The sequence below is a fragment of the Oncorhynchus nerka genome, linkage group LG24, assembly GCF_034236695.1.
Source record: "Oncorhynchus nerka isolate Pitt River linkage group LG24, Oner_Uvic_2.0, whole genome shotgun sequence".
In the NCBI taxonomy this organism is placed as follows: Eukaryota; Metazoa; Chordata; class Actinopteri; order Salmoniformes; family Salmonidae; genus Oncorhynchus; species Oncorhynchus nerka.
Window position 1 is genome coordinate 72,345,838 of NC_088419.1, and position 25,924 is coordinate 72,371,761.

Genomic DNA, 25,924 nt, shown 5'->3' on the forward strand with positions numbered 1-25,924 from the left:
AGGAGAACGATCACTTTATGGCGAGGATAGCTGTGCTGCAAGCCCAGTTTCAGATGCAATCGTTAGGCAAGGGTAATTTAAGTGTAGGAAAGGATGAAACAGCCTCTGTGCCACGAATAAGTACAGATAGTAGTATAAATCGCCTCACACAGTCACCACAGCAGGACAATTTTATCATGGCTTCTGGAAGGAAATGCTGTAGGAATGCTCAACCAGTGTCGCTCATTCAGCCGACAGAAACTTTCAACCGGTTCTCCCCACTAAGCAACGGGTCGGAGTCAGAGGCTGAGCCTTCTCTGGTCTCTTCTCCTCCCGTTACGGGGCCTGAGACACCGAAGCCTCCCACCATTAGCTCTGACAAATTGAAAACCCTGGTCATTGGCGACTCCATTACCCGCAGTATTACACTTAAAACAAATCATCCAGCGATCATACACTGTTTACCAGGGGGCAGGGCTGCCGACGTTAAGGCTAATCTGAAGATGGTGCTGGCTAAAGCTAAAACTGGCGAGTGTAGAGAGTATAAGGATATTGTTATCCACGTCAGCACCAATGATGTTAGGATGAAACAGTCAGAGGTCAACAAGCGCAACATAGCTTCAGCGTGTAAATCAGCTAGAAAGATGTGTCGGCATCGAGTAATTGTCTCTGGCCCCCTCCCAGTTAGGAGGAGTGATGAGCTCTACATTAGAGTCTCACAATTCAATCGCTGGTTGAAAACTGTTTTATGCCCCTCCCAAAAGATAGAATTGTAGATAATTGGTCCTCTTTCTGGCATGTTGAGGAGTGACGGACTCCATCCTAGCTGGAGGGGTGCTCTCATCTTATCTACGAACATAGACAGGACTCTAACTCCCCTAGCTCCACAATGAGATAGGGTGCAGGCCAGGCAGCAGGCTGTTAGCCAGCCTGCCAGCTTAGTGGAGTCTGCCACTAGCACAGTCAGTGTAGTCAGCCCAGCTATCCCATTGAGACCGTATCTGTGTCTCGATCTAGGTTAGGCAAAAATTAACAAGGCGGTGTTCGCAATCTCACTGGAACAAAGACCTCTTCCATTCCTGTCATTATTGAAAGAGATAGTGATATCTCACATCTCAAAATAGGGCTACTTAATGTTAGATCCCTCACTTCCAAGGCAGTTATAGTCAATGAACTAATCACTGATCATAATCTTGATGTGATTGGCCTGACTGAAACATGGCTTAAGCCTGATGATTTTACTATGTTAAATGAGGCCTCACCTCCTGGTTACACTAGTGACCATATCCCCTGCACATCCCGCAAAGGCGGAGGTGTTGCTAACATTTAAGATAACAAATTTCAGTTTGTAAACTGCGTTTTCGTCTTTTGAGCTTCTAGTCATGAAATCTATGCAGCCTACTCAATCACTTTTTATAGCTGCTGTTTACGGGCCTCCCGGGCCATATACAGCGTTCCTCAATGAGTACCCTGAATTCCTGTCGTGCCTTGTAGTCATGGCAGATAATATTCTAATTTTAGGTGACTTTAATTTTCACATGGGAAAGTCCACAGACCCACTCTAAAAGGCTTTCAGAGCCATCATATACTCAGTGGGTTTTGTCCAACATGTCTTGGGACATACTCACTACCACAGTCATAGTCTGGACCTAGTTTTGGCCCGTGGAATACATGTTGTGGATCTTAATGTTTTTCCTCATAATCCTGGACCACCATTTTATTATGTTTGCAATCGCAACAAATAACCTGCTCAGACCCAACTAAGGATCATCAAAAGTTGTGCTATAAATTCCCGGACAACCCAAAGATTCCCAGATGCCCTTCCAGACTCCTTCCACCTACCCAAGGATGTCAGAGTACAAAAATCAGTTCACCACCTAACTGAGGAACTCCGTTTAACCTTTAGTAATACCCTAGATGCAGCCACACCCCTAAAAACAAACATAAGAAACTAGCTCCCTGGTCATAAGAAACTAGCTCCCTGGTATACAGAAACTACCCGAGCTCTGAAGCAAGCTTCCAGAAAATTGGATCGGCGCTACACCAAACTGGAGGTCTTCCGACTAGCTTGGAACGACAGTACCGTGCAGTATCGAAGAGCCTTCACTGTTGCTTGATCATCCTATTTTTCCAACTTATTTGATGAAAATAAGAACAATCCAAATTTTATTTTTGATACTGTCGCAAAGCTAACTAAAAATCAGCATTCTTAGAGAGGATGGCTTTCACTTCAGCAGTGATAAATTCATGAATGTCTTTGACGAAAAGATCATGATCATTAGAAAGCAAATTACGGACTACTCTTTAAATCTGCGTATTCCTCCAAAGCTTAGTTGTCCTGAGTCTGCACAACTCTGCCAGGACCTAGGATCAAGGGAGACACTCAAGTTTTTTAATACTGTATCTCTTGACATATTGATGAAAATAATCATAGCCTCCAAACCTTCAAGCTGCATACTGGACCCTATTCCAACTAAACTACTGAAAGAGCTGCTTCCTGCCTTCCTATTTTGAACATAATGAACGGTTCTCTATCCACCGGATGTGTACCAAACTTACTAAAAGTGGCAGTAATAAAGCCTCTCTTGAAAAGCCAAAACCTATCAGCCTATATCGAATCTCCCATTCCTCTCAAAAATGTTTGAAAAAGCTGTTGCTCAGCAACTCACTGCCTTCCTGAAGTCAAACAATGTATACGAAATGCTTCAGTCTGGTTTTAGACCCCATCATAGCACTGAGACTGCACTTGTGAATGTGGTAAATTACCTGTTAATGGTGTCAGACCGAGGATCTGCATCTGTCCTCATGCTCCTAGACCTTAGTGCTGCTTTTGAAACCATCGATCACTACATTCTTTTGGAGAGATTGGAAGCCCAAATCCAAGTCTACATGAATAAGTTCTGGCCTGGTTTAGATCTTATCTGTCGGAAAGATATCAGTTTGTCTCTGTAGATGGTTTGTCCTCTGACAAATCAACTGTACATTTCGGTGTTCCTCAAGTCTCCGTTTTAGGACCACTATTGTTTTCACTATATATTTTACCTCTTGGTGATGTCATTCAGAAACATAATGTTAACTTTTACTGCTATGCGGATGACACACAGCTGTACCTTTCGATGAGACATGGTGAAGCCCCAAAATTGCCCTCCCTGGAAGCTTGTGTTTCAGACATAAGAAAGTGGATGGAGGCAAATGTTCTACTTTTAAACTCGGACAAAACAGAGATCTTCTGTTGAATCTGACAAGTAATCTTGATGGTTGTACAGTCGTCTCAAATAAAACTGTGAAGGACCTCAGCGTTACTCTGGACCCTTATCTCTCTTTTGATGAACATATCAAGACTGTCTCAAGGACTGTTTTTTTCCATCTGCGTAACATTGCAAATATCAGAAATTTTCTGTCCAAAAATTATGCAGAAAAATTAATCCATGCTTTTGCCACTTCTAGGTTAGACTACTGCAATGCTCTACTTTCCGGCTCCCCGGATAAAGCACTAAATACACTTCAGTTAGTGCTAAACACGGCTGCTAGAATCTTGACTAGAACCCAAAAAAATTGATCATATTACTCCAGTGCTAGCCTCTCTACACTGGCTTCCTGTTACGTCAAGGGCTGATTTCAAGGTTTTACTGCTAACCTACAAAGTATTAAATGGGCTTGCTGCTACCTATCTTTCCGATGTGGTCCTGCCGTACATACCTACATGTACGCTATGGTCACAAGACGCAGGCCTCCTTACTGTCCCTAGAATTTCTAAGCAAACAGCTGAAGGCAGGGCTTTCTCCTATAGAGTGGGTATGTTAAGAGTGGGTGAGGTGGCGATGACAGGACTGGCTTCCTCTCTCACATCAAAACATAACTGCAGACGAGTGACAGATGAATAGAGAGAGAGCATGCCTTGTTATTTTTTTATTCTAACACGGTCAGTCACTCTGGGACTACTACATCTCTGTCTGTATTTCAATGTAAAGCATCTCTTTAATAATACTTCCTGTTGACCCAACCAAGTGACATCTCACCTATGATCATGCTGTGCCCCCTGTGTCAGCCAGTTCAGATGCAGGAGGGGTTCACCAAAACAGCTGGTATAACCTAGAGGATTTAGGCAGAAGGGGGAGAGGGATGAAGTGAAGAAGAGAGACTGTTATTGTGTGTGTGTGGTCTCACCCGTTGTCCACACTAAGTGGCTACAGAGTACTTTATGCTGAAAAACAGACAAGACGACAAACAATAGAAGATACTGTATGTGACGCAGACACCTATCGGAGTGTACCTGAAACATGGTGAGACACATAGCTACCGCTTACCGTGCAGTAGCAGAGAGAGGAGTCTTTGACAATTTCTAGGGCCTTTCTTTGACACCGCCTGGTATAGAGGTCCTGGATGGCAGGGAGCTCGGCCCAGTGATGTTCTGGATCGTACGCACTACCCGCTGTAGCGCCTGTGGACACCGAGGAAATTGAAGCTCTCGACCCGCTCCACTACAGCCCTCAGTTTCCTGTAGTCCACGATCAGCACCTTTGTCTTGCTGACATTGAGGGAGAGGTTGTTGTCCTGGCCATAGCAGTGGGAAGTAGGGGTGCTAATCCTGAAAAATCTGAATTAAAACAAAATACATATAATTATTTTCTTTACAAAAGTAATGAACCTGGCCTTTACTTGTCCTGTATTAGCGGACTGATATAGCCGCCTGTAGCATGGGCAAAACATTTGTTTTACCCTCTGTTTAAGCAATTTGAAAATAGTGCATTTTATACGTTACAAACTCCACACGTGCACGGACCATGGACCAAAATCAATCCATTCTAATTTTTGTGACCGTTCTCCATGGATTCGTCTGGCCTTAGCCCTATGAGGATGAGGACGGTGAGCAGAGGAAGAGGAAGATTGATGATGATAGTTCTTCATGGTTGATAACATCATCACACCACTTTGGTATATCTACAGGCCTATGTTATTCACACCTAATTTGAAAGATAAGCCAGGTCTCAGACAGTAACATACTTCTGCTATTCCTTTGAATTGATGCGTTTGACACTGAGCATGTCACACGGAGGTTGAGCTCAAGGAAACATAATTCTAACTCTTAAAGCTGTGCCTTCTATCCAATCCCCTGTAATGAGAGTAAAGACTTCAGATAGACCTTAAACGATCATCTTAAACGATCATAGGGAGTCATCTCCCTAAAATGGCGCCGGAGCAGAAGGCAGACGTTTTACGTTCACGCGACCGATTGTTTTTTTTGTTTGTTTATCTGCGTTGTTTCTAATTATTTTTTGAAGTTAGGGAAACTTAAATCAGTTTGACCAAATTTCGATCAGCATGTTAAATGTGCAACCAGAAAGAAAATAACTCTGGACCACCTATACTCCACACGCAGAGATGCATACAAAGCTCTCCCTCTCCCTCTATTTGGCAAATCTGACCATAATTCCATCCTCCTGATTCCTGCTTACAAGCAAAAATTAAAGCAGGAAGCACCAGTGACTAGATCAATAAAAAAAATGGTCAGATGCTAATCTACAGGACTGCTTTGGTAGCACAGACTGAAATATGTTCCGAGATTCCTCCAATGGCAATGAGGAGTACACCACATACAGTGGGGAGAACAAGTATTTGATAAAATGCAAATTAATTACTTCATCAGACAATGTGATTTTCTGAATTTTTGTTTTAGATTCCGTCTCTCACAGTTGAAGTGTACCTATGATAAAATTACAGACCTCTACATGCTTTGTAGGTAGGAAAACCTGCAAAATCGGCAGTGTGTCAAATACTTGTTCTCCCCACTGTATATCATTGGTTTCATCAATAAGTGCATCGATGACGCCGTCCCCACAGTGACCCAACCAGAAGTCATGGATTACAGGCAGCATCCGCACTGAGCTAAAGACTAGAGCTGCCGCTTTTAAGGAGCAGAATTCTAACCCGGAAGCTTAAAAGAAATTCCGCTATGCCCTCTGACGTACCATCAAACAGGCAATGCATCAATACAGGACTAAGATCGAGTCGTACTACACCGGCTCTGACACTCATCAGATGTGGCAGGGCTTGCAAACCATTACAGACTACAAAGGGAAGCACAGCCCAGTGACATTAGTCTACCAGACGAGCTAAACTACTTCTATGCTCGCTTCGAGGCAAAGGGCCAGACGGATTAACAGGATGTGTACTCCGAGCATGCGCTGACCAACTAGCAAGTGTCTTCACTGACAATTTCAAACTCTCCCTGTCCGAGTCTGTAATACCAACATGTTTTAAGCAGACCACCATAGTGCCTGTGCCTAAGAACACTAAGGTAACCTGCCTAAATGACTACTGACTCATAGCACTCACGTTTGTAGCCATGAAGTCCTTTGAAAGGCTAGTCATGGCTCACATCAACACCATCATCCCAGAAACACTTGACCCACTTCAATTTGCATACCGCCCCAACAGATCCACAGATGATGTTGTCTCTATTGCACTCCACACCGCCCTTTCCCAACTGAACAAAAGGAACACCTATGTGAGGATGTTATTCATTGACTACAGCTCAGTGTTCAACACCATAATATCCTCAAAGCTCATCATTAAGATAAGGACCCTGGGACTAAACACCTCCCTCAGCAACTGGATCCTGGACTTCCTGATGGCCACCCCCAGGGGGTAAGGGTAGTTAACAACACATCCACCACGCTGATCATCAACACAGGGTTCCCTCAGAGGTGTGTGCTCAGTCCCCTCCCGTACTCCCTGTTCACTCATGACTGCACGGCCATGCACTACTCCAACACCATCATTAAATTTGCAGATGACACAACAGTGGTTGGCCTGATCCCCAACAACAATGAGACAGCCTATATGGAGGAGGTCAGAAACCTGGCCGTGTGGTTCCAGGACAACAACCTCTCCCTCAATGTTATCAAGACAAAGGACATTATTGTTGACTACAGGTAAAAGAGGACCGAGCACACCCCCATTCTCATCGACGGGGCTGCAATGGAGCAGGTTGAGAGCTTCAAGTTCCTTGGTGTCCACATCACCAACAAACTAACATGGCCCAAAACCCACCAAGACACTCGTGAAGAGGGCACGACAAAACCTACCCCCCCGAGGAGACTGAAAAGATTTGGAATGGGTCCTCAGATCCTCAAAAGTGTTTCTGCTGCACCATCGAGAGCACTGGTTGCATCACTGCCTGTTATGACAACTGCTTGGCCTCTGACCATAAGGCACTAAAGAGGGTAGTGCGAACGGCCCAGTACATCACTGGGGCCAAGCTTCCTGCAATCCAGGACCTCTGTACCAGGAGGTGTCAGAGGAAGGCCCTAAAAATTGTCGAAGACTCCAGCCACCCTAGTCATAGACTGTTCTCTCTGCTACCCCACGGCAAGTGGTACCGGAGTGCCAATTCTAGGTCTGAGAGGCTTTTAAACAGCTTCTACCCCTAAGCCATAAGACTCCTGAATATCTAATCCAATGGCTAGCCTGACTATTTGCGTATTTTTTTTAAACTGCACTGTTGGATAGGGGCTCATGTGTAGGCATTTCACTGTAAGGTCTACACCTGTTGTATTTGGCGCTTGTGACTAATAACATTTTATTTTATTTGATCTCAGACCATAATCCCCATAGGCCTATAGTGCACCACTTTTGACCAGAGCCTTGTTTGTGTGCAAACTATGACAAAGGAACACAGCCAACTGTAGCACTGGATCCTTGATAATAAAACTGATGTTGGATCCTACACTATGCTTTTTCACTTTCCTTGGATAACACCCAGAAGTCTGGTTCCTCTTTGGTCATCCACCTGCTTCTGTTTGGTGCTATAAAAGGTGACTCATGTACTGACGTGTCTCAACATGGCATAACTACGCAATGGTGGAGAGAACCATGAGGCAATGTTTTATTTATAGGTCAGAATCAATGGTAAGTGTGACTGAGCTATGCATGTGTGTGCATGTGTGTGTGCGTGCCTGTCTAATCGCGAGTGTTTAGAAAAAAAGATGGTCAAAGTGATTTGCAATTGATGGCCAGTATTCTATCTGATTGGCCATGGAAAGAACAGTTGGAAAGCCAGAGGAAAATCTAAGAGTGTGTCAAAGCAGAGTGCTCATTATAGGGATAGAAAGCACAGGCTGTCTGTCCAGGTTGCCGTGGCTCAACAGAATAATGAGGACTTGTCTGGATAGGTTTCTGTTGCAGGGGCTGCAGTTTGCAAAAATGATGTCCTTGGCAGGTGAGGTGAGCACATACCATTGTCATATATAGGTAGCTCATATCATTGTAATGTTTCATAAATGCTCAGCTTGTTTGTATTTATTTGATAATATTGGCAAATGAATAATGTAATAGTGTTTATAAACAGCTTTTAAGCAGACCTTCGAATAAAGTGTTACTCAGGTGACATTGTCAGGTATGCACAGTATTTTCTCTATACAACTGCCTAAAAGTCAATAGAGTATTCATTATAGCTTGTTTATTAACACCAATGAAGTGTCTCAGTGACAAGCAACCAGGGAAGAGTTACCAAAGAGAATATTTTAATTACCAGATACTTGACACCTTTTGTCACTACTTTGTCAGATCAGTATCATGTGTTGTGATTTGTTTATTGAAGACATAACTTTGGCTGGTTACAGGACAGACACTTGAATGTATATTCCCGAAATAGAGTCGTGCTGCTGTACAGACATAGATGGACTGGTTGGGGATTACTACAAGTGGATTCTTTTAGATTCACAAGATAATCATTATGTAGTTTGATTCATAGTTTGACAAAATGGGAGAGAAATAGACATCATTATTTCTTTAACTGTTTTCGTTTAGATGATGTTTAGTGCCTTCAGAAAGTATTCAGACCACTTTACTTTTCCACATTTTGTTACATTACAGCCTTTTTCTAAAATGGATTTAAAAAAAAAGCTTCAACAATCTACACACAATACCCAATAATGACAAAGTGAAAAGAGGTTTTTAGAAATGTTTGCAAATAAATAAAATAAACGGAAATACCTTATTTACATAAGTATTCAGACCCTTTGTAATGAGACTCAAAACTGAGCTCCGGTGCATCCTGTTTCCTTTGATAAACCTTGAGATGTTTCTACAACTTGACTGGAGTCCACATGGGGTAAATTCAATTCATTGGACATGATTTGGAAAGGCATACACCTGTCTATATAACCAAGCCAACATTTCTGCAGTATTGAATGTCCCCAAGAACACAGGTCCCGCCATCATTCTTAAATGGAAGAAGTTTGGAACCACCAAGACTCTTCCTAGAGCTGGCTGCCCGGCCAAACTGAGCAATCGGGGGAGAAGGACCTTGGTCACTCTGACAGAGCTCTAGAGTTCCTCTGTGGAGATGGGAGAAACTTCCAGAAGGAGAACCATCTCTGCAGCACTCCACCAATCAGGGCTTCATGATAGAGTGTCCAAACGGATGCCACTCCTCAGTAAATGGCACATGACAGCCCGCTTTTGAAGTTTGCCAAAAGACCCCTAAAGTTTATCTCACCATGATAAACATGGGTTCTCTGTTCTGATGAAACCAAGATTCACCATCATTGGCCTGAATGCCAAGAGTCACGTCTGGGATGGTGGTGAAGCATGGTGGTGGCACATCATGCTGTGGGGGTGTATTTCAGAGACTAGTCAGGATCAAGGGGGAAAAGAATGGAGCAAAGTACAGAGAGATCCTTGATGAAAACCTGCTCCAGAGCGCTCAGGACCTCAGACTGGGGCGAAGGTTCACCTTCCAACAGGACAACGACCCCAAGCACGCAGCCAAGAAAACACAGGAGTGGCTTCGGGACAAGTCTCCATGTCCTTGAGTGGCACAGCCAGAGCCTGGATTTGAACCCGATCAAACATTTCCGGAGAGACCTGAAAATAGCTCTGCAGCTACACTCCCCATCCAACCTGACAGAGATCGGAAGGATCTGCAGAGAAGAATGGGAGAAACTCCCCAAATACAGGTTTTCCAAGCATGTAGTGTCATACTCAAGGCTGTAATTGCTGCCAAAGGTGCTTCAACAAAGTACTAAGTAAAGGGTCTGAATACTAATGTAAATTTGATATTTCTGTTTTTTATTTTTAATAAATTAGCATACATTTCTAAACAGTTTTTGCTCTGTCATTAGGGAGTATTTGTGTGTAGATTGATGAGAAAAAAAATATTTAACTAATTTTACAATAAGGCTGTAACGTAACAAAATGTGGAAAAAGTCAAGGGGTCTGAATACTTTCCGAAGGCACTGTAAGTGAGTTAGACTGTTGGACGATTTATTTCTGGTCATCATCATCATCATTATCATCATGTGCTGAAAATATTTTGCAACTCTTATAATGGTAGTAGAGTTTAAAAAAGATTATATTGTTTAAATCAAGGCTATTTGCCCTGTAGCCTAAACAGCTTCTACCCCTAAGCCATAAGACTACTGAACATCTAATCAAATGGCGACTACTTGCACTGCCCCCCTCCTCCCTCTTTTACGCTGCTGCTACTCTCTGTTATTATCTATGCATAAGTCCCTTTAATAACTCTACCCACATGTATACATTACCTCAATGACCTTGACTAACCAGTGCCCCGCACTTTGACTCTGTACCAGTACCCTCTGTATATAGCTTCACTATTGTTATTTTACTGCTGCTCTTCAATTATTTGTTACTTTGTTTCTTTTTTTGTTGTTGTATTTTTCTTAAAACTGCATTGTTGGTTAAGGGCTTGTAAGTAAGCATTTCACTGTAAGGTCTACCTACACCTGTTGTATTCGGTGCATGTGACAAATCAAATTTGATTTGTTTTGCTATAGTATTGTGCACATGCACTCTAGTTCACTTTAGTTCCCTTCCAAAGGCTTCAAGACTGTTTAATAAAGCCTCACAATGTTTTCAACACTCCAAGCCAAGAAAGTGATCAACAGTAGATTCATTCACTCAAGTTTCCTTTTGAAGACTGGCAGGCATAAAATGGGTTTGGAAGTTCAGCTCTACCGAGTCAGCCCAACCCTCGGATTTTTACTCACCAGTAAAAATATGTTATGCGGAACATAGAGACCTTGCCGGTCAATTTAAGCAGACAGTATGCATGTAATTAATGGTTAGGAAAAGAGAGAAAATTATATGCTGAACCCGATGATCCAAATGGCTTCTTTCTCCTTGTTAATTGTAAATCTAAGAGTAACAGTAGGCAGAGGGGCAATTAGTGATATCAAAGGCTTGGCACAAGGTGTTTTGGACCTGATCCATACAATTTACATTTTAAAAGCACACAATTAAGACAAACAAGATGATTACAACAAATGTCATGCATAATTAACCACTTCCATACCAAGGCCAGTTACCCTGCACTACAAACCAAATTCCATCCTCAATAGAATTATGATTCCACTCACATACACAGCTACAGTATCTATTAACAGTTAAGGCAGGATATGTATCGGATGGGAATACGTAACCTAAAATTACCACTGTCCATTAGGCCTTCAGTTTATCCATGAAGGGGATTGGTGCCTGAGGGCTGGACAAACCAACTGTGTTAATATGCTAAGGTTAAGCCGGTGAACAGCCAGACATTCTAACCACTAGGGAATTGAAACCATTTGTGGTCCCAAAATGTTTATTTTAGATTCAGAATCTTTCCACTCCTGTTAGGAGAAACCAATTAATTTATAGACGGGTTGCATAACAAAACAAATTGCATTTGGAGTGGATTTTATAAGAGGGAATACAAACAATCAACAGTAATATTTTGGGTTTGTTTTTAGTTCATCTCCAAAATTCCAGAATGGGGCGTGTTCGTCACTGATAGGTCACTGATAGGAAGTAGTGCAGCCTCCGTGTACAGAAATAGCAGGTGATAAATGATTTAGGCCCAGAACGCTGTAAGCTTGTAGGACGGTGGCCTGGCCTTATCATAGAGGTCTGTCCCACTATTTTCCATTTCCCGCTCTCCATGCGGTGGTGAGGCCTGGGCTAATTACTGTAACTAATGGCATGGCTGACTGTCATAATTATCATTACATCAGTGATGCTAACAGCTTGCTAGAACCCAATCTGCTCTGCTCTGCTCTGCATCACACACACCTGTGGAATGTGGATGTACCTGAGTACTGTATACAAGCAAATCAGAATATTCAACATGTTGCTAATCAGTAAAAAAAAAAATTGTGTGTGGATGTGTTTATCCATACTTGTGGGGACCAAACATTTTACTAACTGGGGACATTTTGTTAGTCCCTACAAGGTCAAATGCTGTTTCTAGGGGTTTTAGGGTTAAGGTTAGTGTTAGGGTTAGAATTAGGTTCAGAGTTAGGGTTAAGAACTAGGGTTAGATTTAGGGGTAGGAATAGGAGTTAGGGTTAAGGTTAGGTTTTGGGGTTAAGGTTAGGGCAAGGGTTATGGTTAGGTTTAGAGTTTAGAATGGGGCTAAATTGTGTTTCCTCACAAGGTTAGTTATACAAGACTGTGTTTGTGTGTGTGTGTGTGTGAGTGTGTGCGTGTGTGTGTGCATGCATTGGTATGTGTGTCTTTGTTATTTGTACAAATACAGATGCCAAGCAACATTGGTTTAACAACTTTTGCTCAAAAGTCTATGCAAGGAACAGAGTGCAGTTGAATATTGGAAGATAATCACAAACATGACATGTGGAGATTACGTCAAATCAGCAAGATGAAAGTATTTAATCTTGTTCTACCTTGTAACAGTTTAACATTGCCCTTGCATCTGTGTGTGGGTGTGTTCATTTGTGCAAGAGCTTGTGTATGCATGATATGAGTGTATGTGTGTGTGATTCCCTGACTGACGTGCAAAGCATTGTCTCCATTCTAAGAGAGCTGACCCAGGTCAGAGAGCCCCCCCCCCTAAGGGTCTGCTTGATGGGATGCATCCTGTTCAGAATCATGATCCCAACAACACTGACATCCTGCTGGGTCACTGATGATATCAGGCTCCTCGGCTGATTATTTAGTTTTACAAAAAGGTCAGGTATTACTGTGCACATCTCCTCAGTCCTGTCAAATGCTTTTATGTGATGACACAACAACATGCAAACCCTTGAGTTTATTGGCACTGTACCATGACAACTGCATCTCTGTGGTTATAGGTTCCTAATATAGTGAGAATAGATGGAGACGGGTGCAGTCTCTCTGTCTGTCTGTCAGAGGTGGGCAGGCAGTAAAATGCAGGGCCAGATGCTGTTTGGACACACACTGTGACAGCAGATTACATGGCCAGGCTGGACTAATGCTTTACAGGCTGAAGGTCACTGGTAGGATAACTTTACGACACCCCGTCAGCTGTCACCAACAGTGGGACAGAGACGGGTGGTTTTGGAAAGTCCACAAATAAAGAATGTTCAGCTGTCTTCAAATACTGGGATGTGTGAAGAAATTAGTGGTGGAGTCAAGGTTGTGTCCTCAGGAAAGAATGAAATACTTTGTATCACAGGAAAGTTATCAATCTCCTACACCTCTACGTTTCTAGAGAGGTGATGGACCTATAAATCAAATCAAATGTTATTGGTCACATGCACGTGATTAGCAGATGTTATTGTGGGTGTAGCTAAATGCTTGTGCTTCTAGCTCCGACAGTGCAGTAATATCTAACAAGTCTAACAAATTACACAACATACTGTATACCCAATACACACAAATCTAAGTAGGAATGAATTAAGACTATATACATATGGAAGAGCGATGTCTGAGCGGAACGGACTAAGATACAGTAGAATAGCATAGAATACAGTTTATACATATGAGATGAGTAATGCAAGATACATTATGTAAACATTATTAAGTGAATGAGATACCGTAGAATAGTATAGAATACAGTATATACATATGAGATGTGTAATGCCAATTATGTAAACATTATTAAAGTGACTAATGTTCCATTCCTTAAAGTGGCCAGTGATTTGTAGTCTATGCCTATAGGCAGCAGCCTCTAATGTGCTAGTGATGGCTGTAGTCTGATGGCCTTGAGATAGAAGCTGTTTTTCAGTTTCTCGGTCCCAGCTTTGATGCACCGGTACTGACCTCGCCTTCTGGATGATAGCGGGGTGAACAGGCAGTGGCTTGGGTGGTTGATGTCCTTGATGATCTTTTTGGCCTTCCTGTGACAGTGGGTGGTGTAGGTATCCTGGAGGGCGGGTAGTTTGCCCCCGGTAATGCGTTGTGCAGACCGCACCACCCTTTGGAAAGCCTTGCGGTTGCAGGCGGTGCAGTTGCCATACCAGGTGGTGATACAACCCAACAGGATGCTTTCAATTGAGCATCTGTAAAAGATTGTGAGGGTTTTAGGTGACAAGCCAAATTTACTTTGCCTCCTGACATTGTGCCTTCTTCACCACACTGTCTGTGTGGGTGATCCATTTCAGTTTGTCAGTGATGTGTACGCCAATGAACTTAAAGCTTTCCATCGTCTCCACTGAGGTCCCTTCGATGTAGATAGGGGGATGCACCCTCTGCTGTTTCCTGAAGTCCACGTTCATCTCCTTTGTTTTGTTGACGCCCTCACCTCATCCTTGTAGGCTGTCTCGTCATTGTTGGTAATCAAGCCTACTAATGTTGTGTCGTCTGCAAACTTGATGATTGAGTTGGAGTCGTGCTTGGCCACGCAGTCATGGGTGAACAGGAAGTACAGGAGGGGGCTGAGCACGCACCCTTGTGGGGCCCCAGTGTTGAGTATCAGTGGAGTGAAGATGTTGTTTCCTACCTTCACCACCTGGGAGCGTCCTGTCAGGGAGTCCAGGACCCAGTTGCATAGGGCGGCCTTCAGAACCATGGCCTCGAGCTTAGTGTTGAGCTTGGATGTACTATGGTGTTGAATGCTGAGTTATAGTCAATAAATAGCATTCTTACATAGGTATTCCTCTTGTCCAGATGGGATAGGGCAGTGTGCAGAGTGATAGCGATTGCATCATCTGTGGATTTATTGGGGCGTAAAGCTAATTGAACTGGGTCTAGGGTGACAGGTAAGGTAGAGGTGATATGATCCTGGACTAGTCTCTCAAAGCACTTCATTATTTAACAGTGGCGTAAAGTACTTAAGTTAAGTACTACTCATTTTTGGGGGTATCTGTACTTTACAATTAATATTTTTGACAACTTTTACTTCACTACATTCCTAACGAAAATAATGTACTTTTTACTCCATATATTTTCCCTGACACCCACGTCGGTTTGTGGTGGAGGTTGACGCATCAAAGGTCAGAGTGGAGTCCTGTCCCAGCGTTTTCCCCTTGACCTAAAGCTGCGTTCCTACGCCTTATTTTCCCATCGTCTTACCACCAGAGAGAGGAATTATGATGTGGGAAATCGAGAAGTACTCGCTGTGAAGATGGAGTTGGAGGAGTGGAGGCACTGGTTAGAGGGGGTGGAACATCCATTCATTGTGTGGACGGATCACAAGAACCTGGAATATCTCCACACCGCCAAGCATCTCAATTCCAGGCAAGCTGGGCCCTGCTTTTCACTCGGTTCAACTTTACCATCTCCTACCCTCCGGGTCCAAGAATGTTACTCCGGATGCGCTTTCACGCTGCTATTGCCCCACTGCTACACCCTTGAACCCCCAAGACCATCCTTCTTACATTGTGTCTGGCGGCTGCACTCATATGGGGAATAGAGTACCATGTCCGTGACGCGCAGCGTTCCAGTTGGACCTTGGGGGCGAGGGGGATGGATAACTGGATGTTTGTCCCAGACACTGCCTACTCCACGGTCCTGGAATGGGCTCATTCCTCCAGGCTTGCCTGGCACCCTGGATCCCGTCGGACCCTGGCCTTTGTGTGACAAACACTTTTTGTGGCCCACCATGTTTTCTGATGTCTCCGCATTCGTTGCCGCCTGCACTGTCTGTGCTCAGAATAAGATTCCTTGGCAAGCTCCGTCTGGCCTCCTTCAACCACTTCCTGTCCCTGGTCACATGTATCCCTGGACTCCGTAACTGGTCTCCCTCCATCTGATGGCAACACCACTATCCTTACGGTGGTGGACAGGCTTTTCCAAAGCCACCAACTTCATTCCCCTCCCCAAGCTACCCTCAGCCAAGGAGACGGCCCAAATCATGGTGCAGCACATCTTATGGATCCATGGACTTCCTGTGGACATGGTCCCCGACCGTGGTCCTCAATTCTCGTCCCGGTTCTGGAAGGCGTTCTGCACGCTCATTGGTTTCATCGGCCAGCCTGTCCTCTGGGTTTCACCCCAAATCTAATGGCCAGTCAGAACGAGCCAATCGGGACCTGGAAACGACTATTTGTTGCCTCGTCTCCGCCATCCCAACCACCTGGAGCCAGCAACTCATGTGGATGGAATAAGCCTGCAACACCCTTCCCAGCTCAGCCACTGGTCTCTTGCCTTTCAATGAGTTATCATCCCCCGCTCTTCTCTGAGCACGAGCAAGAGGTCAGCATACCCACTTCCCAGATGTTCGTCCACCACTGTCGCCATACCTGTAAGAGAGCCTGCTCTTCTCAAGACCACCTCAGGTATCGACGACAGGCGGACTGCCACCGGACCCCGGCTCCCCGTTATTATTTCGAGCAGAGGACATGGCTGCCCACTCGGGATCTGACCCTCTGGGCGGAGTCCCTTTTCCCATCTCTAAGATTCTTAGCCCCTCTGCTGTTCATCTTCTGTTGCCCCGCGCCCCCGTATACATCCCACTTTCATGTATCAAGAATTAAACCTCTGTCTCACAGCCCTCTGTTTCCTTTTTCAAGGCCCATCCCTCTGCCCCGTCTCATCGACGGCCATCCGGCATACACGATAAGGCACCTCCTGAGTGTTCGACCTCGGGGCAGGGGATCCCAGTACCTGCTTGACTGGGATCCGGCCCTCATCCTGGACCCAGCCCTCATCGTTGAATTCCATCGTCTGCACCCAGGTCAACCAGGTATGTGCCCGGATAGGACACCAGGTGGCATCCACAGAGGGGGGATACTATCACACACTGATGTTTCACCTGTCTTGTGCTTGTCTCCACCCTCTTCCAGGTGTTGCCCATTTTCCCCATTATCACGTGTGCATTTATACCTGTGTTTTCTGTTTGTCTGTTGCCAGTTTGTCTTGTCTCGTCAAGCTTATCAGCATGTTTTTTCCCCTGTACTTCTGTTCTCTTTAGTCCCTGTTTTCTAGTTCTTCCTCTTCTGCCTGCCCTGTCCCCGATCCTGCCTGCTGTCCTGTATCTATCTGACTCTTACCTGGTTTACGAACTTCTGCCTGTCCTGACCCTGAGCATGCCTGCTGCCCTGTACCTATCAGACTCATTCGTACCTGGTTACAATCATCTGCCTGTCTCCAACCTGCCCTTGCCTGCCTTCTGTGGTTTTAATAAACTACTCTGCATATTGAACCTTCCGTCTCCTGTGTCTGTGTTAGTCAAGGGTTTTTCGATTGGATAACGTTGTTTACTTTTAAGTCATCCAGATAGACATGATGGATGTGTCACTTTGGCTGTGAACACACAGGCAGACCAATTCTAATATTTTATTTCACTAATTGGTGTTTTGACCAATCACATCAGCTTTTTTCACATCCGATCTTTACCAGAGCTAACCTAACATAGCAGGCGTAGAAGAAAAGCCTAAACAAAGTTCCCCCATCTGGTTTTCAGCAGAAAAGGAAGCTAAGTTGAAGATAGCTGTATCCCTGAAAACCAGATACATCCGGTTGTTGGCACCTCCGTTAGGGTGTTTCAAAAAAGATCAGCATTGGGGTGCCTGTTGTGGAGTTGAAGTGGAGTTGAAGTAGTTGAAGTGGAACATGTGTGGTTTTGAACAGAACTTTTAAGATTAGTTAACCATCAGTCTGTCTGTGTGTCTTTATTTACTTATTCACAGTTTATCTTAATTTAATCACAAACTTGTTGTTTGTACCAGATTGTGTAATAATAGATAGATTTTCTATAGCGCTTTCATAAAGAATCTCAGTCACTTTTAAAAAACAAACAATTCAGTGAGCTTGCAGTTCATGAGAGATGGTCTTCCACAGCTAGATGATGATGCAGTTTCGTAAAGGAGTATCTTAAGCGGAGGTGGTGTCGATGGTACATCCAGGGAGGGAAAACATCAGTCAGACTGGCTGGCCCGGGGCTTTTCATCAGGCACCTCTGTCTCTGAAGTTCACAGCTACTCCTCCTAGGCTGGAACATCAACCACGGAAAGTGTAGCATCCACCTGGCGGATGCTTCCGCAGCTATAAGAACCTGAGAGACCACCACACATCTGAAATAATCAATAACAGTGTCCTACGAGGTGAGCCTCTGTCATCCCATCTTACATACAGTCCACATCCTTCCAGAAACAGGGGTAGGTGGAATAAAAAGCCAGTGTTGTATTGATCAGGTGGTGATGAATTATTCAAATTTGATTAGCTAGCTACAGTGCCTTCAGAAAGTATTCACAACTTGACTTTTTCCACATTTTGTTGTTACAGCCTGAATTTAAAACTGATTAAATTCAGATTTTGTGTCAATGGCCTGTGTAACAGTATAACGTTAAACCGTCCCCTCGGCCATACCCGGGCGCGAACCAGGGACTCTCTGCACACATCAACAACAGTCACCCACGAAGCATAGTTACCCATCGCTCCACAAAAGCCGCGGCCCTTGCAGAGCAAGGGGAACTACTACTTCAAGGGCTCAGAGCAAGTGACGTCACCGATTGAAACGCTATTTAGCGCACACCGCTAACTAAGCTAGCCGTTTCACATCCGTTACACCTGCATATAACACCCCATAATGTCAGAGTGAAATGACATTTTTATACATTTTTACAAATTAATTAAACATAAAAAGCTGAAACATATTGAGCCAATAAGTATTCAACCCTTTGTTATGGCATGCCTTAATAGGTTCAGGAGTAAAAGTGTGCTTAAAACGTCACATAAAAAGTTGCATGAACTCACTCTGTGTGCAGTAATAGTATTTTTTTTTAATGCTTTTTGAATGACTATCTCATCTCTGTACCCAACACATACAATTCTCTGTAAGGTACCTCAGTTAGGCAGTGAATTTCAAACACATATTTAACCACAAAGACCAGTTTTCCAATGCCTCGCAAAGAAAAAGGCACCTATTGGTAGATGTGTGCAAAGAGTGTGCAAAGCTGTCATAAGGCAAATGGTGGATACTTTGAACAATCTAACACTTTTTTGGTAACTACATGATTCCATATGTGTTATTTCATATTTTTGATGTCTTCACTATTACTCTACAATGTAGGGAAAAACCCTTGAATGAGTAGGTGTGTCCAAACTTTTGACTGGTACTGTATATAAAAAAGTGGACATTGAATATCCCCTTCAGCATGGATGGTGTATCAATACACCCAGTAACTACAAAGGTACAGGCATCCTCCTAACTAGTTGCCGAAGAAAAAAGGAAACCGCTCAGAGATTTCAGAAGAAGTCAGTGGTGACTTTAAAATAGTTAGAGAGTGTTAGAGAGTTAGAGAGTGTAATGGCTGTGACAGGAGAAAACTGATCAACAACATTGTAGTTAGTCCATAATACTAATCTAATTGACAGAGTGGAAGGAAGGAATCCTGTACATAATAAAATTCCAAAACATGCATCCTGTTTGCAATAAGGCACTAATGTAAAACTGGAAAAAATGTGGCAATGAAATTGCAGTACACCGCCCTTAACCACTGCGCCACCTTAACCACTGCGCCACCTTACTGTTCATATTTTAAAGCATGGTGGTGACTGCATCATGTTATGGGTATGCTTGTCATTGGCATGTATTAGGGAGTTTTTTAGGATAAAAGGAAATGTAATAGAGCTAAGAACAGACAAAATCTTAGAGGAAAACCTAGTTCAGTCTGCTTTCCAACAGACACTGGGTGTAACGGCTGTCGTAGGTGGAAGAAGGAGAGGACCAAGGTGCAGCGTGGTACGTGTTATTTTAATTACACTGAACACTAGAACAAAAATAACAAAATGGAACAAACGAAACAGTCCTGTCTGGTACAGAGACAGAGACAGATACAGAAAACAACTACCCACAAATCATAGTGGGAAAACAGGCTACCTAAGTATGGTTCTCAAACAGAGACAATGATTGACAGCTGCCTCTGATTGGGAACCATACCAGGCCAAACACATAGAAATACAAACATAGAATGCCCACCCCAACTCACGCCCTGACCAACCTAAAATAGAGACATAAAAAAAGGAACTAAGGTCAGGACGTGACACTGGGAGACAAATTCACCTTTGGGCAGGACAATAACCTAAAGCACAAGGTCAAATATACACTGGAGTTGCTTACTAAGATGACATTGAATGTTCCTCAGTGGCCAAGTTACAGTTTTGACTTAAATCGGCTTGAACTATTGCATGATTTGAAAATGGCTGTTCAGCAATGATCAACAACCAACTTGACAGAGCTTAAATCATTTTAAAAATAATAATGTGCAGATATTGTACAATCCAGGTTTGCAAAGCTCTTGGAGAATTACCCAGAAAGACTCACAGCTGTACTCACCACCCAAAAAATATTCTAACATGTATTGACTCAGGGATGTGAATATTTATGTAAATGAGTCGTTTCTGTACTTCATTTTCAATACATTTGCTAACATTTCTTAAAACATGTTTTCACTTTGTCTTTATGGGGTATTGGGTGTAGATGGGAATTTTGAATTCACGCTGTAACACAACAAAAGATGGAATAAGTCAAGGGGATATCTCGCTAAGCCAAGTAAACAGACTTATCACCATCAGTGCTGCAAATTCATGGGTCACCATCAGACCCCAAAAAAACATTTTAAATAACAAAAATATGTACAATATTCAGATTACAAGATGCTACCAAAGTGCATTAAACTAAAGTCATTATGCATTGTTTACCATATGATTGACTTTGTCCTTCAATATAAAGAAAGGACAAGTGTGACTAACACTCATTAAGCCTATGCAGTAAATTTGAATAAGCCTATTTTTCTTGTATTCATACTTTAAAATAATTTAAAATCAATTTATTTAAGAATGATTTACTTATCAAGGGTTGACTGTGTTAGACTATTTAGCTTGTTTTAAGAATATCTTACTTAGTTATTACGTCTTAGTATAGGGAATTCTACAAGTTATATGAGATACATTCTTGAGGAAGTTTAGGGATGACAGGTATTTTAAGATTTGTAGGCTTGTTTTTTAAGAAAATTACTTGCAGAGACTATCAAACTAATATTTGCATTAAAAACTAATTATAATCCAGATATGACTCAAACTGCTTTTTTTCAATATGCCACAGCAGACGCTTTTATCCAAAGCAATTTACATTATGTGAATGAATACATTTTTTGTATGTGATCCCAGTGGGAAACAAACCCCCAAAGCTGTTATTGTATGTGTCTTGCTCTACAAATGGAGCTACACAGGACCACATTAAACACCTATTCATTATAATTTATCATTCAAATCAAATCAAATTTTATTTGTCACATACACATGGTTAGCAGATGTTAATGCGAGTGTAGCAAAATGCTTGTGCTTCTAGTTCCGACAATGCAGTAATAACCAACAAGTAATCTAGCTAACAATTCCAAAACTACTACCTTATAGACACAAGTGTAAGGGGATAAGAATATCTACATAAAGATATATGAGTGAGTGATGGTACAGAGCGGCATAGGCAAGATACAGTAGATGGTATTGAGTGCAGTATATACATATGAGATGAGTATGTAAACAAAGTGGCATAGTTAAAGTGGCTAGTGATACATGTATTACATAAAGATGCAATAGATGATATAGAGTACAGTATATACATATACATATTAGATGAATAATGTAGGGTATGTAAACATTATATTAGGTAGCATTGTTTAAAGTGGCTAGTGATATATTTTACATCATTTCCCATCAATTCCCATTATTAAAGTGGCTGGAGTTGAGTCAGTGTGTTGGCAGCAGCCACTCAATGTTAGTGGTGGCTGTTTAACAGTCTGATGGCCTTGAGATAGAAGCTGTTTTTCAGTCTCTCGGTCCCAGTTTTGATGCACCTGTACTGACCTCACCTTCTGGATGATAGCGGGGTGAACAGGCAGTGGCTCGGGTGGTTGTTGTCCTTGATGATCTTTATGGCCTTCCTGTGACATCGGGTGGTGTAGGTGTCCTGTAGGGCAGGTAGTTTGCCCCCGGTGATGCGTTGTGCAGACCTCACTACCCTCTGGAGAGCCTTACGGTTGTGGGCGGAGCAGTTGCCGTACCAGGCGGTGATACAGCCCGACAGGATGCTCTCGATTATGCATCTGTAGAAGTTTGTGAGTGCTTTTGGTGACAAGCCGAATTTCTTCAGCCTCCTGAGGTTGAAGAGGCGCTGCTGCGCCTTCTTCACGATGCTGTCTGTGTGGGTGGACCAATTCAGTTTGTCTGTGATGTGTACGCCGAGGAACTTAAACTTACTACCCTCTCCACTACTGTCCCATCAATGTGGATAGGGCGGTGTTCCCTCTGCTGTTTCCTGAAGTCCACAATCATCTTCTTAGTTTTGTTGACGTTGAGTGTTAGGTCATTTTCCTGACACCACACTCCGAGGGCCCTCACCTCCTCCCTGTAGGCCGTCTTGTCGTTGTTGGTAATCAAGCCTACCACTGTTGTGTCGTCCGCAAACCTGATGATTGAGTTGGAGGCGTACATGGAGGCGCAGTGGTGGGTGAACAGGGAGTACAGGAGAGGGCTCAGAACGCACCCTTGTGGGGCCCCAGTGTTGAGGATCAGCGGGGTGGAAATGTTGTTGCCTACCCTCACCACCTGGGGGCGGCCCGTCAGGAAGTCCAGTACCCAGTTGCACAGGGCGGGGTCGAGACCCAGGGTCTCGAGCTTGATGACGAGCTTGGAGGGCACTATGGTGTTAAATGCCGAGCTGTAGTCGATGAACAGCATTCTCACATAGGTATTCCTCTTGTCCAGATGGGTTAGGGCAGTGTGCAGTGTGGTTGAGATTGCATCGTCTGTGGACCTATTTGGGCGGTAAGCAAATTGGAGTGGGTCTAGGGTGTCAGGTAGGGTGGAGGTGATATGGTCCTTGACTAGTCTCTCAAAGCACTTCATGATGACGGAAGTGAGTGCTACGGGGCGGTAGTCGTTTAGCTCAGTTACCTTAGCTTTCTTTGGAACAGGAACAATGGTGGCCCTCTTAAAGCATGTGGGAACAACAGACTGGGATAGGGATTGATTGAATATGTCCATAAACACACCAGCCAGCTGGTCTGCGCATGCTCTGAGGGCGCGGCTGGGGATGCCGTCTGGGCCTGCAGACTTGCGAGGGTTGACACGTTTAAATGTTTTCCTCACGTCGGCTGCAGTGAAGGAGAGTCCGCATGTTTTAGTTGCGGGCCATGTCAGTGGCACTGTATTGTCCTCAAAGTGGGCAAAAAAGTTATTTAGTCTGCCTGGGAGCAAGACATCCTGGTCCGTGACTGGGCTTGTTTTCTTTTTGTAATCCGTGATTGACTGTAGACCCTGCCACATACTTTGTCTCTATACTGACGCTTAGCTTGTTTGATTGCCTTGCGGAGGGAATAGTTACACTGTTTGTATTCGGTCATGTTTCCGGTCACCTTGCCCTGATTAAAAGCAGTGGTTCGGGCTTTCAGTTTCACGCGAATGCTGCCATCAATCCACGGTTTCTGGTTTGGGAATGTTTTAATCGTTGCTATGGGAACGACATCTTCAACGCACGTTCTAATGAACTCGCTCACCGAATCAGCGTATTCGTCAATGTTGTTGTCTGACGCAATACGAAACATATCCCAGTCCACGTGATGGAAGCAGTCTTGGAGTGTGGAATCAGATTGGTCGGACCAGCGTTGAACAGACCTCAGCGCGGGAGCTTCTTGTTTTAGTTTCTGTCTGTAGGCAGGGATCAGCAAAATGGAGTGGTGGTCAGCTTTTCCGAAAGGAGGGCGGGGCAGGGCCTTATATGCGTCGCGGAAGTTGAAATAGCAATGATCCAAGGTTTTTCCCGCCCTGGTTGCGCAATCGATATGCTGATAAAATTTAGGGAGTCTTGTTTTCAGATTAGCCTTGTTAAAATCCAAAGCTACAATGAATGCAGCCTCCGGATAAATGGATTCCAGTTTGCTAAGAGTCAAATAAAGTTTGTTCAGAGCCATCGATGTGTCTGCTTGGGGGGGAATATATACGGCTGTGATTATAATCGAAGAGAATTCCCTTGGAAGATAATGCGGTCGACATTTGATTGTGAGGAATTCTAAATCAGGTGAACAGAAGGACTTGAGTACCTGTATGTTCTTATGATCACACCACGTCACGTTAACCATGAAGCATACGCCCCCGCCCCTCTTCTTACCAGAAAGATGTTTGTTTCTGTCGGCGCGATGCATGGAGAAACCCGCTGGCTGCACCGATTCCGATAGCGTCTCTCCAGTGAGCCATGTTTCCGTGAAGCAAAGAACGTTACAGTCTCTGATGTCCCTCTGGAATGCTACCCTTGCTCGGATTTCATCAACCTTGTTGTCAATAGACTGGACATTGGCGAGAAGAATGCTAGGGAGTGGTGCACGATGTGCCCGTCTCCGGAGTCTGACCAGAAGACCGCTCCGTTTCCCCCTTTTACGAAGTCGTTTTTTTGGGTCGCCGGCTGGGATCCATTCCGTTGTCCTGGGTGAAAGGCAGTACACAGGATCCGCTTCGCGAAAGTCATATTCTTGGTCGTACTGATGGTGAGTTGACGCTGATCTTATGTTCAGTAGTTCTTCTCGACTGTATGTAATGAAACCTAAGATGACCTGGGGTACTAATGTAAAAAATATCACGTAAAAAAACAAAAAACTGCATAGTTTCCTAGGAACGCGAAGCGAGGCGGCCATCTCTGTCGGCGCCGGAAATTCTGAAGTTAAAGGACATCCATCAAGATAATACTTCACTGGAACAAACCGCACATGCTGCATTTGAACGTGAGTGAGAAGTAGGACTTAAAATCGATATGCTTTTCAGCATCTACCAAATCTGTGGCCTGGGAAATGTTAGGAACAGCAACTTTATATGCTAACAAATCCCTTTTCAGACCGAATGTATTATAAATAAAATGTTATTTTTCACACGTGCAGAATTCACTGTAGGTGTTTATTTTGTCCAGCTGTGATAAGGCTGATATTCATATAAAGAGTAGGAAGAGTTTGCTACAATGATGTCGTTTATCAGTCTAAATTCTTGAATATTGTCATTCACGTTGGTAACAATCAAATTCGTTTGACATGTATATCTATTCCCATTTAGAACAAGCCACTTGAATGACGCTGAATACTACAGAAGTCTCTAACTTTTGACTGAACATATTGTACATTCTTCATCTCAGAGAGTGGGCCCAATTCCCTTTCCTGTAAAAGAAAATGGCGTGCTGTGAGCCATTCACTATATGACTGCATTCAAACAGCTGATTGTGCATTACCAATGATTTGTAATCAACTTAGAAGACCATTGCTTAAAAAAAACTGTGTTTTGATTCAAATCGCATGCGGGAATGTGAAGCAAGTTATGTTAGTTGGGTGTTGAAAAATCTTCTTGAAATGTTTCAAATGTTGCTTGATTAATTTCTTAAATTTGACCCCTTTTTGCTCCCCAATTTCGTGGTATCCAATTGGTAGTAGTTACAGTCTTGTCTCATCGCTGCAACTCCCATACGGACTCGGGAGAGGCAAAGGTTGAGGGCCATGCGTCCTCCGAAACACAACCCAACCAAACCACATTGCTTCTTGACACAATGCACATCCAACCCGGAAGCCAGCCGCACCAATGTGTCGGAGGAAACAACGTACACCTGGCGACCTGGTCACCTTGCCCTTCGCCCGGGCCTGCCACAGGAGTCGCTAGTGCACGATGAGACAAGGATATCCCTGCCGGCCAAACCCTCCCTATCCCGGATGACGCAGGGCCAATTCTGCGCCGCCCCATGGGCCTCCCGGTCGCGGCCGGCTGTGCC